Below are 13386 nucleotides of genomic sequence, written 5' to 3'. Positions count from 1 at the left end.
CCAGTCTGAATAACCTGGTTCCCCCTTTTCTTCAAAAGCAGTGTTGCTTTTCCTTGGCCATTTTGGATCTTTGTGATCTTTCCCGCTGGTGGCAAAAGAAGAAAGTAGGTTTACCCACAGAAGGACAGTTGGTTCCATGTCTGATCTCTGTTCTCAGTTGCTGCCTCTGCTTTCCAGTACTGTGTGCCTGCCATGGTCCCTAAAAGGCTTGCTAGTCCCCAGCGCTGCCAGGAACCATACTTTCCCAGTGACACAAGGTGCCTTCCTGGGAGGAGAGTGAGGAGAAAAGGATGCCTGGCTAGCAGAACTCAGCTATTAAATATGTTATCAGTTATTCAGTCATTGTCAGAATGTGCAGATGATTAGCATCAAGGATGTATATTTATCAGCAGGGAAAAGTAGAGGAACAACAGGTATAGGCTCTTAAATAAAATTGCCTTCACCACACATACCTCCATCTCAAGTTTTGGGTTCAGGGAAATATTGGGAATCTTGCTTCAGAGACTTCTGCATTGGCCTGGAAGAGAGTATCTTTCAGGAAGTCAAGGCTTGGTTTGGATTCCCAGGAGTCTGATTTAGGTATTTCCTGAAGTTAGAAATAGGAATTACAAATTAATATGTGAGAATAAGGGGCACCTGGGTGGTTCAGTGGTTGAGCATCTGCTTTTGGCTAAGGTTGTGATCCTGGGGTCCTGGGATTGAGTCCTACATCGGTCTCCCCACAGGGAGCCTGCTTCTACCCTCTGCCTATGTCTCTGCCTTTCCCTCTGTGTCTCTCATGAATAAATAAATAAAATATTTAAAAATATATGTGAGAGTAAAAGTAAATACACAAAAAATAAGAATTTTAATTTATATCACTATTTCCAAAGGTAGGAGAGGAGGTATGATGAAGTACATGGTATGATTTCAGGAAAGGACAAATGGATGAAAATTATTGGAGACAACACACACAGGGGAGTGTCAATTGATGAGAAAAAAAGATCAGATTATGAGAGTCCTTGGGAACCATGTTAAAAAGCTTGGACAGCATCAAAGATCAATTGGGATTAATAAAGGTTTCTAATCAAGGGATTTACATGGCCAGATCTGAATTTTAAAAAGACTAATCAGAGGAAAGGTTTGAATGGATCGCATTGTAACAGGGAAATGGGGAATTGGGAGCAAGATTAGGAGGCCTTTGGAGTAACTGAGGGGATGGGTAAGGGTGAGGCAGGGGCAGGTGAGAGAGGACTGACTCTTTTTAGGGTATTAAATGTATGGGGTTTGATGAAATGTAGCTTAGAAGAGAAGTGAAGGGAGACAGTGACTACATGAGACTTTATGCTTGGAAATGTATCAATTTGTAACCGATCACAAAGGGCTGAAACAACATCCGCAGGGATGTACCCAATCAGATGTCCCAGTGCCTGTGCATCCTTAGTCCCCCTCTTGGGAAGCCTGCGAGTCAGAGTGAAGGGTCTTGAATTTTGAGCCACTTGCCCATACTTAGAAATGTCACTCATTCACCAAAGAGGTAAACTAACCAATCAGCTACCTCAGGTAAGTGCTTCCTTAGACTGTGAGTTAGAGAATATCAATTCAAGATTTGACAGTGGAAGGTACTAGAGCTCTGAACTTGCTGTGAGTACCTCTTAGTGTTAGTGAAAATGCCTATCCCAATCAGTGTGGTCACAGGGATATTCCTCCTCAAATCCCTTTCATTTTCACATCTTGGGTACATATTTTCATGTTGTTCTTCCTTTGCCCTCTTTTTAGGATTAATTCCCATGGAAGACATCAGACCATTTTCACTATGTTAATGTGGTCAGAGCAGTGACAATGTGAACTGAGAGTTTATTCAGAGGACAGTGTAAAGTCTGGGTATAGTTATGGTATATTCCTAAATGAATGACACAGATATCTAGGAGTCTAATTATTTCCCTTTACTCACATTCCACAGCAGATCAAGACACTGACTGGTGTGATTTCTTTTTTCTAAGTCTGAGCATGGGACTTAAGACCAAAGAAATGTATGTGCATTGCATTCTACATTACAGTTGCCTCTGGATTCAGATGGCCTGGGTTCAAATCCTGGACTACTGCTTAGTTACTGGGTCAGGTTAGACAAATCATGTAAAAACCTGTTTTCTCACCTGTTAAAAGAAAATTAAAATACTAATCTCCTCTTTATAAAGTGATTAGGAATGTTAAATGAGACTAGTAAAATACCTAGAACAGTCCGAGTCACATTGTATAAACATATAATATAGCTGTGACCATCCATTAACACTTTATTATTATGGTTATTATGGAAGTTTGGAACCTTTGGCAATTAATCTCATGTACAGAATATAAGCCAATATACCCATTTTCCAGGTTTGTTGTAAAAAGTACATAGAACTAAATGAATTTAAACTCTAGCCAACTCATCCCATTAAATGTAACCTGCATGAAGATGGAATTTTTATCTATTTTGTTTATCACTATATCTTTGTCTAGAAAATTGCTGACCTAGAATATATATTCATACATATTTTTAAAACAAATGAGGGGTGGGCAAAATCTCTAATTTCTCATTTCCACTATCATCTAGTTTAAAAAATAAAACAACCCTCTCTTCCCTCTTTAAGCCACTCTTGATTCCAATCAAATCAACATTGTTAGTGTATATTTTTATCACCTTTTTTTAAGTGAAAAGAGGCACCTAGGTGGCTCAGTGGTTAAGTATCCAGCTCTTGATTTTGGCTCAGGTCATGACCTCAGGGTTGTAGGATCAAGCCCCACATTGGGTTCCACACTCAGCAGGGAGTCTGTTTAAGATTCTCTCCTCCTTCTGTTCCTTCTCCCACTCATGCTCTCCCTCAAATAAATAATCTTAAAAAAAAAATGAAACAAAACTCAGTCTCAAATGCTTCCATGGTTTAATTCCATTTTTTTCCAAAGTTGTTTCCAATTATTTATTTCAAGTTACCTAAGTAAACTAAAACGTTTACTCTTTTACAGATATACTACACAATTTCCTATACTTGAGTTTTGTTCATGCTCTTCTGTCTAGATTAGTCCTGTTTAATGGAATATTCTGTGATAAAGAACATTTTCTATATCTATGTCACTAAATACCATAGCCACAAGCTACGTGTAGGTATTGATTGAGACTAGAATCTGGGCTAATTCAAATAAGAAATTGAATTTTTTTCATTTATTCTTATTTTAGTTAATCTAAATGTAAATATTTGCAGGTGACTAAGGCTATCGTATCAACCAGTTCAAGTAGAGATTGCCTCCTTTCAGCCCCAAGCCTCCATAGCTCTATTCAAAACTCCCTCAGGAATTTGAATCTTTCTTTAAATGGCCATACCCCAAATATATAACACTACAGCGCTACATCAAGAAACAAGAAGGGGTGCCTGGGTGGCTTAGTCCAACTCTTGATTATGGCTGGAGTCATGACCGACCTTGGGGTTGTGAAATTGAACTCTGCAACCGGCTCCATGCTGAATGTGGAGCTTGTGAGCTTGCTTGAGATTTTCACTCTCTCTCTCATTCTCTCTCTCACTCTGCCCCTCCCCCCACCATGCACACTCTTTCTCTTAAAAAAAAGTAAGAAACAAGAAAAATCTCTAATGAAAAACAATCTAACTTTACATATAAAAGAACTGGAATAAGAACAAGCAAAGCCCAAAGTGATAGGAGGAAGGAAATAATAAAGATCAGAGCAGAAATAAATGACATAGAGACTAAAAATATATAGTTTTAATTAAATCAAGAGTTAGTTCTTTGAATAATCAAAATTGACAAACACTTCTCCAGACTTATCAAGAAAAAAACAAAGGACCTGAATAAATACAAACCCAAAATGAGAGGGAAGTAACAACTAAAACCATAGAAATACAAAAGATTGTAAGAGAATACTATGAAACATTATATGCCAACAAACTGGACAACCTAGAAGAAATACTGCCTCCTAAAACTCAGTCAGGAAGAAACAGAAAATTTGAACAGACTGATTACTAGTAATGGAATTTAATCAGTGTTCCAAAAACTACCAAAAAATAAAAATCCAGAACCAAATGGATTCACAAGTGAATTCTATCAAACACTTAAAGAAGAGTTAATAACTATTCTTCTCAAACTATTCAAAAAAATAGGAAGGAAGCTTCCAAATATATTCTGTGAAGCTAGCAGTATCCTGATACCTAAGCCAGATAAGGATACCATAAAAACAAAACAAAACAAAACAACAACAAGAAAACCACCACCACCACTTACAACAACAAAACCTATAGGCCAATATCCCTAATGAACATAGATCACAAAAATCCTCAGCAAATATTAACAAAGCACCCTCAACAATACATTAAAAGGATCATTCATCATAATCAAGTAGGATTTATTTGGATCATGCAAGGATGGTACAGTTTTTCCAAATCAACCAACATAATATACCATATTAACAAAACAGAGGATGAAAATTATAATACCATATAACACCAACATCAATAGATGCAGAAAAAATATTTGATTAAGTTCAACATGCATTCTCATACATTGAGAATGTAAAGATTCTCAACAAAGTAGGTTCAGAGTGAATATGCCTCAACATAATAAAGGCTATATATGAAAAACACACAGCTAACATCTTACTCAATGATAAAAAACAGAGTTTTTAAGATCAGGAACAAGACAAAGATGTCCATTCTTGCCACTTTAATTCAACATAGTACTGGAAGTCCTAACCTAGCCAACAATCAGACAAGAAAAAGAAATTAGAGGCAACCAAATTGGTAAAGAAGTTGTAAAAACTTCACTATTTGCAGATAACATGATACTATATATTTAAAAACCCTAAAAAAAGAAAAGAAAACCCTAAAGACTCCACACACAAAAAAACAAAAAACCAAGCAAACACAAAACAAAAATAAAAACCCAAAAACCTACTAATAGTAATAAATAAATTCAGTGAAGTTATAGGATACAAAATTATTACCTAGAAATTGATAGTGAGAAATTCATAAAACCGCTCCATTTACAATTGCACCAAAAAGAATAAAATATAAAGAAGTAAAAGATCTGTACTCTGAAAACTATAAAACACTGATGAAAGAAATTGAAGATGACACAAGCAAATGGAAAGATATTCCATACTCATGGATTAGAAGAATTAATATTTGAAAATATCCATGTTACCAAAAGAAATCTAGATTCAATATACTCCCTATCAAAATATGAATAGCATTTTTTCCATAGAACTAGAAAAAGTAAAATTAAAATTTATATGGAACCACACAGGACCCTACATAGTCAAAGCAATCTTGAGAAAGAAAAACAAAACTGGAATTACCACAATTCTAGATTTTACTACAAGCTGTAGTAATCAAAACAGTATGATACTGGACAAAGATAGGCACATAGCTCAGTGAAACAAAATAGAGAGCCCAGAAATAAGCCCACATAATCAATTAGTCTATGACAAAGAAGGAAAGAATATAGTTTCTTCAATAAATGGGAAAAAAGACAGTTTCTTCAATAAATTGTGCTGGGCAAACAGGACAGCTACATGTAAAGAATGAAATTAGATCACTTTCTTATACCATACACAAAAATAAGCATTTGGATTAAATATCTAAATTGAGACCTGAAAGCGTAGAATTCCTTGACTAGAATACAGGCAATAATTTCTCTAACATCAGCCATAGCAACATTTTTTTTTCTAAATATGTCTCCTATGGCAAGAGAAATAAAAGCAAAAGTAACTATTGGAATTACATTAAAATATAGAGCTTTTGCATAGCAAATAAAACCATCAACAAAACAAAAAGAAAACCTACTGAATTGGAGAAGATATTTGCAGATAATATATCTGTTAAGGGGTTAATACCCAAAACATACAAAGAACTTATGCAATTCAACACCAAAAAACCCCAAACAATCCAATTTAAAAGATGGGCAGAGTACCTGAATTGACATTTTTCCAAAGACATACAGATGGCCAACAGACACATGAAAAGATGCTCAACATTACAAATCATTAGAGAAATGCAAATAAAAACACAATGAGATACTACCTTACACCTGTCAGAATGTCTAAAATCAAAAACATAGGAAATAACAAACGTTGACATGGATAATAGAGAAAAATAAACCATTGTACACTCTTGGTGGGACTGTAAATTGGAATAGCCATTGTGGAAAACACAATGAGGGTTCCTCAAAAATTAAATATAGAAATTACCATATAACCTAGTAATTCCACTGCTGGGTATTTATTTAAAAAAATAGAAATGAAATCATTACTTTGAAAAAAGTATGCATACTCCTATGTTTACTGCAGCATTATTCACAATATCCAAGATATGGAAGCAAAAGAAGTAGCCATCAATAGATGAATGAATAGGGAAAATGTGGCATGCGTGCACACACACACACACACACTCACACTCACACTAGAATATTGTGCAGATGTAAAAAGGATGAAATCTTGCCATTTGCAACAATGTTGAGTGGACCTACAGGGTATTATGCTAAGTGAAACAAGTCAGACTGAGAAAGACAAATACCATATGATTTCATTCATGTGTGGAATCTCAAAAAAGCAAGCAAACAAGCAAATAAGCAAAAAGCAGAATCAAACCCATAATACAAAGAGAACAAACTGATAGTTGTTAGAGGGGAGGGGAGGGGGATGGGCAAACTGTGTGAAGGGAAGTAGGAGATACAGACTTCCAGTTATGGAATTAAAAGATAAATCTAAAAAATGGCCATAACACTTTAACTGTAAACTGCTTATGATACACACATTTCTACATTTAATCTTAATTACATGGCTTATCTCTAATGCTAGGCTATATGACCTTGGAGGGGATGGACCTCATCATTTGTACTCCTATGACCACACAGTGCACAGTATAGGCCATTCTACAGAGTTTAAGCTAATGAATATTGTTGATGGACTGTTTGAAGATTTCTTGATTGATCAACTAAATCAATAAGTTATTAATTAAGTGAAAAAGGTTTGACTTCTAAACTACTCTTGCTAGATATCTTTTATTTGGAAGGAGTGAATCATCACTTAGTAATCATCCCTTTGTTCTCATTAACGTGATGCCCATATGATCTTCATATGGTTAGTCTGTCAAACTGAGAAGCTAAACTCCATTCTACTTTTACAAGATAAATCACAATTATATCTAAGTAAAGAAGGAAAGGGAAGGGAAAAGGGAAAGATAAGGGGAAGGAAGAATCAGTGGTACCAAATAAAATTTGTGGTACAAAAATCTTTGGAATTTCTTTAGTAATAGAAATTACATGAGTACTAAAAGCTACTTAATGAATGCACAATCTTGGTTATCATAAATTTTATTTTGAAAAAGAAGTTTCTCATTTATCAACTCCCCAGAGCATATGTATCCCCCAATACATACTAAGAGATGCACAGCCAGCTTATAATTTTAGAGCTATTTAATGTTCAGGAAAATTCTTGATACCTCTAATGAAAAATAGTCCATCTGCAAAGGATACACTATAAAATACCTTTGATACTCAGAGTGCCTAGGTGAAAGGTTATAGGTTATTAAAAGGCAGGAAGCTATCATACATCTTCCTAGGTAGCCTTTTTTTTTTTTACTGTAAAACTCACTAATGTTCCTTCCTCATAAACATGTATAAGCAATTTATAAAACAACCCTTATTAATTGGTCAGACTAGCACTGTCTTTGGAACATATTAGATATGTAATAATTTTTCACCTAATGATTTAAAAAATGAATGAGTAGAAAAATATATTTATCTCATATATATGAACTCATTCCTAGGAGACACTAAGAATTCCTGTCTGCAAACTGATATGAAAATGCATACAACTTGATAGAAAAAAGAGCAAAAGACTTGGACACATCACAAACAGGATATCTAAATGCCCAATAAGCAAATAAAATGGTGCTCAACATCATCACTTATCAATGAAATGCAAATAAATATCATAATGTGATCATTGCACACCCATGGAAATGACAACATTTAAAGATAAACAATATAAGGCACTAGAATTATAATGATAAATAATAAAATGCAATGCCTGCCCTCATGGTGCCTAAATTATTCAGAAAAAAAATCAGAAAATAGAAAAGCACTAAAAATATGGTAAGATCAGTTTTATGATGGTTAAGTACAGAATGCTCTGAAAAGCAAAAAAATGACATGTTTCTTTGCTAGAGAACTGTATAGTAGACAGTTATAGACAGGGGTGGGTAGTTACCAAAGGAGGATCAAAGCAGAAAACTATAAACTACTTTTTGCAAGAATGCCATCTCGGAATTCTCAAACCATTAAAATTTATGTGCAGTTCTCTAGTATTATTCCAGTAAGAAAGCCCTGATAATTTTAGCCCTACACCAGATTTTTTTTTTGACTCTGCTACTGTTGCAAATGTGTTCAAGGAAATGAAATGGTGGAATAATTACAGCAGTCCCCATCATGGTAATTAGCTTGCATTCATGTCTCCCTGGTGCTTCCACCATGTATCTGGGTCTCCTTTGAATATCAACTTATTTCATATTCTTTTTAGAATGCTTATTGGTATGAACTCTGATGCCATTGAGGTAAAGAGAATTTTATAGAGAATGGAGAAATTTTTCTTTTATACTTTCAGAATTTTTAAACTAATGTCTTTAATTAGATCAAATTTCAATCCGTTCCTCTTTGTTTGGGGGAAAAAAAAATCTGTACTTACTTAGCAACTGTTTCTCACGGTTTATAGGGCCTGGTGAATGTTGATCTCAATCCCAGTAATGCTGGACCATGAGATCCAGAAAAGAATGTGGAAGTCCCTAATCCGAACATATATATATGATCATCCATACACCTTCCTAAAGCCACTGGGTTGATCTCTTCTTTTTCCCATCCAAACTGGCCACGTGAGCCCTTCAAAGTAAAGCTGTGGAGATCTTTCATCCACATTTATCACTTTTCTACAAGGTTCTGAACGGAATTCTAAATTATTTAGTGAGCACCAGTTAAGTGTGCTAGTTCATTTAATTCTCACATTCACGTTACAGAATGAAGACCTTACCTTTATTATGCAGATTAGGAAAAAAAAATGAGGCTCACAGACTAAACTGCCTTGCCCAGGATCACAGGAGCTAGCTCATGGTCGAGCTGTGATTCAAAACTAATTGTCTTATCCCAGACTAATATTTCTATTACTACATGTTCCTTATAAAGTGGCCATGCCTTGAAAAGTATCAGTCACTTTCTCCACAATTAGAAAATCTCCTAAGATGTTCTCCTCCAGAATGGGCTTTAAAGAATGTGACGCTATATATACCAATATATTGTGCTTGGATTTTAGGGCACACTCCGGTGAGACTATTTCTCTATGAACTTCGAATCTAGATTATCATCCAGATTACATTGCTGGAATGTTTAGACTTCCTTAAGAAAATATAAACTGGACTACAAATTTATATCAGATTTGGATAGGGTATTTTGAACATCACTCGATTCAGAACATTTTAGGAAATCAAATATTACCTTTATGTGGATTGTTTTCTATAAAGGACATTTACAGATTAAGTACACAGATATGTTCTAATTGTCTAATCATGCTATGCTGTATTTACCACAAAGACAATTTCCAATCATATAATCACTCACTATGTTTTAGTGTGCCCATATTCTTTATCCCATTTGTTTAACATCTTACTGCTCAAATCGGTGGTATAATGTTCCTGAATGACAACTGTAATGTGATACTTAAATCTGTCCAAATAAGTATTTATATAAAAATATTACCTTTAAGCAATGACTTCCATATTGGAAAAAAATTGCGGAGCTTTTTTATTCAAACTCAGGGCTATGCACAATCTCCATATTTTAAACAAGAAGGTGGAGCTGCTCTGTGGGAGCAGGATGCCCTCTGTCTCTGGCCACTCCTTACCTCAGCCCTAACTTCTAATATACATTCTCTGACCCCTTAGGTTTCCATGGACTACAGTTTGAAAATTGTCTGCTAAATTCAAGTATAACCTAAGTTAGAATGCTATAGAAGGGTCTACTGATAACATCCACTATCTCAGAATGATTATTTAAAATTTCACTCAGTTTAAGGACTTATTTTTATCCAAATTCATCAGTCATCACAGAAGCAGCATATGCCTTTTCCAGCACTTCTGTTTCTCTTCCCCCGCCTTTCTCTCTCCCTGCTTTCGTGGGTGCGTATATGTGAAGAGGGAGGTGCATTTAAACTTACACTTCTGAAGCTTGGGATGTCAGGTCATAGCTGATCAGTTCAGTTGCCCAAATCTTTAACTCTTGTAATTGTCATATTTTAGGTCTCCCATCATTATGCAAAGGTCGTTCTCTTTTTCTTGCACTTTGTATTTCTTTGACCTAAAACTAAAACTGAGACAATGTAACTTGCAAAAAGTCAACTGACCTTCCTACCTATAACCTCTTTCCATTATCTCAAACATTCAACAATGCTTAATTAATGTCTGTGTCCTCTCTTCTGGCTGAAGTCCCAAGTCCTCTAGCTCAAGACGAGAGGATTCACAAACCATGCTCCCCATACCCAGCAATCTATCAGCCTGCCTACCGTTCGTTAAGTCCTGCTGTATCTTTTTTTTTTTTTTTAACTTCCTTCAGTGTGAATACATTTTTGATCCGATTAATCTCTCTTCATAGGACAGAGTATAAAGAACGTAAAGAGGGCAACCCGGGTGGCTCAGCAGTTTAGCGCCGCCTTCAGCCAGGGCCTGATCCTGGAGACCCAGGATCGAGTCCCACGTCGGGCTCCCTGCATGGAGCCTGCTTCTCCCTCTGCCTGTGTCTCTGCCTCTTTCTCTCTCTCTCTCTCTGTCATGAATAAATAAATTAATAGATCTTTGAAAAAAAAGAACGTAAAGAAACTATTTTTCTTAGAAATAGTTACTCTTAGTACACAATTACTGAGTTATGTGGGGAACGTCTATAGGCCTCAGTTTCCCTTCTTTGTTCAGAGATTATTGGTATCTATCTTGCCCCTTGACTGTTTTGTCATGACTTCGAGATAAGGGAATATGTCTAGATCAAGCATTGTAAATCTTGTCTACAGCCACCAAATGATACATTAATGTATCCTGTAGAAGCTTTGTGAATTATCTGAAACGACGTATCAAATTTATATTTTACACAAGTACCCATACATTAATGGGGGAGGATCCAAAATATTTATCATTTTCTTTAAAATAACGTATATTGATATAGTCAGTGGACCCTAAGTGGCACATCGGAGTTACCTATAATGAAAAAATGAAGTATTTTGGATCCCATTCCAGACTTATTCAAATCTTTGGGTACAAATGTGGAACAGATATTTATAATTTTAATACACTGCCCAGAAAATTCTGCTGAGTTGTCCCTGGTTCATGGGCTACTGATTTGTGAACCATTGATCACAAATTACTATTATCAAAGCTAAAATGATAAGATTCCAGATCTGCAGTATAACTGACAATATGTATTTCTTTATGAATCTCAGATGATATTATTTTTGATTCCTGAACACCCAGGTGGGGAAAAAAAGTGGGGAGGGTCTATAATCTTTATCTATAAACCACCTCTTACTGCTCCATATCTTTATTCATGATCTTCGAATCAAGGATGTTAAATGTAATTAATGTTCAGTAAATATTTATTCAATAAATGAATGAATGAGTGACATATGAAGAGAAACAAAATCCAAAATATATGAATGCTGTGATTAAAATTAATAGTCTGTCCTTTAAAAGACCCTTCTAAGGACAGATTTCCTATGCAGATGAATTAATAAATAGCATAAATATTTGTGGCTTGCATCTGAGGTAATGAATCCAGAATACTGGATATAAATGTGAGCAGCAGTGATGAAAATCTTTCATTGATGCCCCCAGCAAATAACTTATTACTCAGCTTGGTCAAGTTGTCCAGTCTTGGCTTTGAAGACTGGTATTTATTTCCTTCCCATATCAGAGGGAAGCAATATGTTTGGCATAGCGTCATCACAATATAATTTAATTATAATTGAATCACATGCTTATCTGAAATTATTCAGAAATAAAATTAGTTGCCATATTTTTTCCTCCCCCTGTGGAGTTAATCTGTGTCATTAGTTAGCGTATATTATGTTTTGTTTTGTTTTTAAGATTTATTTATCTATTCATGAGAGATACAGAGAGAGAGAGAGAGAGAGGCAGAGACACAGGCAGAGGGAGAAGCAGACTCCATGCAGGGAGCCCAATGCAGGACTTGATCCCAGATCCCAGGATCAGGCCCTGAGCCAAAGGCAGACGCTCAACACTGAGCCATCCAGGTGTCCCATTGTATATTGTGTTATCACAGAGAAAGTATTTTATTGACAACTGTATGACTTTGGGCAAATTATTTAAACAATCCAAGCCTCGGTTTCCTCATATGCAAAGTAAGGAATATTTTATTTACCTTTCACTTGTTGTTCAGAAGATCATGTGTATCAATCAAGCTCAGTGCCCTGAATAGGAATATTTATCATTAGTATTGTAAATAAATTTATTATAAATGATGTATAATTTCTGTAAATGATTTAAATATACATTTTCATAAAATGACAGCTTACAGAAATAAGGATTTGTCACCTACCTTTGTCCTCACTGTAGATTTATGACATGGGCAGGAGATGTGCTCATCCACCTATTTTATGCTAGTGAACCATAGATGAGAACAGTTAACTGACCTTCTCAAGTGATTTTTGCATTCAGACAATAAGCAACAGAACCTGACCTTTAACCTAGACCTAGCCAAAATGTTCATTGTTCCTTGTTTTACTATACTGGATAGTCTAGGGGACTAGGTGTCTGCTGGGAACAAAATTGAAAATAATATCATGCAATAGTTATTACCGAAATGATTCGGAAAAGCAGAGAGCCATGCTGAAATGAAGAGGGACAGGCCGATGAATTAGATATTTTACATTAAGGTGGCAGTATGGCCATTCCATCTGGGTAGAGAGAGGGCACAGGTATACAAAAGTATTTGCCATGCTGCCAGACATATAGACTTGTGTTCAAGTCCAACTTTATACCATTTACTGTCTGGTCTTGAACAAATCACACTTTCTCAGTTTTGTGTCTTTTATCAAATGCAAAATGGGGATAACAGTACCTACTTGATTGGTTTATTGTAGAGTTTAAATTAGGCAGTATATGAGGAATAAATTAGGGGACCAGTAAGTGTTAGTTATCTTTCTCATTATTATTTTAGTGAGTTGTTCACTTCTTAGAAGAAACAAACTTGAGTTTGAGGTCACCCTTTACCTTTTCACAGCTTTGTGATTTGGGATAATCTTTTTTTAAAATTTGCTTTTTGAGAAAAACATCAACAATAAGAATAAAAGCAACCGTAGAAATGCCTGAC

At 35.4% G+C, this 13386-nt stretch overlaps 1 protein-coding gene and 1 long non-coding RNA gene across 3 annotated transcripts in view; one reads left to right on the top strand and one right to left on the bottom strand.

Annotated features, from left to right (window-relative positions):
• The window catches only part of TENM4 (teneurin transmembrane protein 4), a 2813748-nt gene that overhangs the window by 1230302 nt on the left and 1570060 nt on the right, over positions 1-13386 (top strand). The gene's annotated exons all lie outside the window — the stretch shown is intronic.
• Positions 171-12487, bottom strand: LOC140615073 (uncharacterized). The gene is made up of 3 exons (XR_012015741.1): positions 12436-12487; positions 10229-10374; positions 171-586 (listed from the first exon to the last, which is right to left on the bottom strand). It is a non-coding gene; the product is annotated as an uncharacterized lncRNA (long non-coding RNA).

Source organism: Canis lupus, chromosome 23, assembly GCF_048164855.1.
Source record: "Canis lupus baileyi chromosome 23, mCanLup2.hap1, whole genome shotgun sequence".
In the NCBI taxonomy this organism is placed as follows: domain Eukaryota; kingdom Metazoa; phylum Chordata; class Mammalia; order Carnivora; family Canidae; genus Canis; species Canis lupus.
The sequence above is the reverse complement of the archived record's forward strand: the minus strand, read 5'-3'. Positions and strand labels throughout refer to the sequence as shown.